This window comes from Pteropus vampyrus, unplaced genomic scaffold (assembly GCF_000151845.1).
Source record: "Pteropus vampyrus isolate Shadow unplaced genomic scaffold, Pvam_2.0 Scaffold275, whole genome shotgun sequence".
NCBI classification, from domain to species: domain Eukaryota; kingdom Metazoa; phylum Chordata; class Mammalia; order Chiroptera; family Pteropodidae; genus Pteropus; species Pteropus vampyrus.
The window spans coordinates 949,699-950,359 of record NW_011889056.1 but is presented as its reverse complement, the minus strand read 5'-3'; positions in this window follow the sequence as shown (position 1 = coordinate 950,359).

The window sequence follows — 661 nt, the reverse complement described above, 5'->3', positions numbered from 1 at the left end:
TGGGTTGCAAATGCCCCCCCTTCCCCCTCCAGACACATTCCTGCCCAACTCCCTCCCACGCTCCCCAAACACACTTTCTTGTCAGACACAAAGACCACAAATGCTGTATGACTCCACTTAGGCGAAAGCTCCAGGACAGGCGCACCCAGACAGCGGACTAAGGGGTGCCAGGGGCTGGGGGGGGGAGACTGTTAATGGGTACGGGGTCTCCTTCTGGGGAGTTGGAAATATTCTAGAACTAGAGGTGATGGCTGCAGAACATTACGAACGCACTAAATACCCATGAATTGTACATTTTTGAATGGCCACGATGGTGAACTTTATTAATCTCAAAAAAAAAAAAAACGTTTTTTACAACAAAACACGCTGCGGGGACTCCAACTCTGACACGTGCATTTCTTTATCTTGAAAGAAAAACGCAGTGAACGACAACATCGGGAGCAGGGGTAGGTCAGTCACTTCACGGGAGGGGGAGCTGGGCACCGGTTGTCCAGGAGGCCCAGGGGGTGGGGAGGCTGGTGGGAACCGGGGAGCCGAGGCTGCTCCACCTCTGCATTCACCGGATCTAGTGTGAGGACGAGGAGACAGAGACGGGAAGCCGAGCTGAGCAGGGTGGGCCGGCCCGTTGACCGTGGTTCCCGAGCAGGCCAGGCCAGCTGCC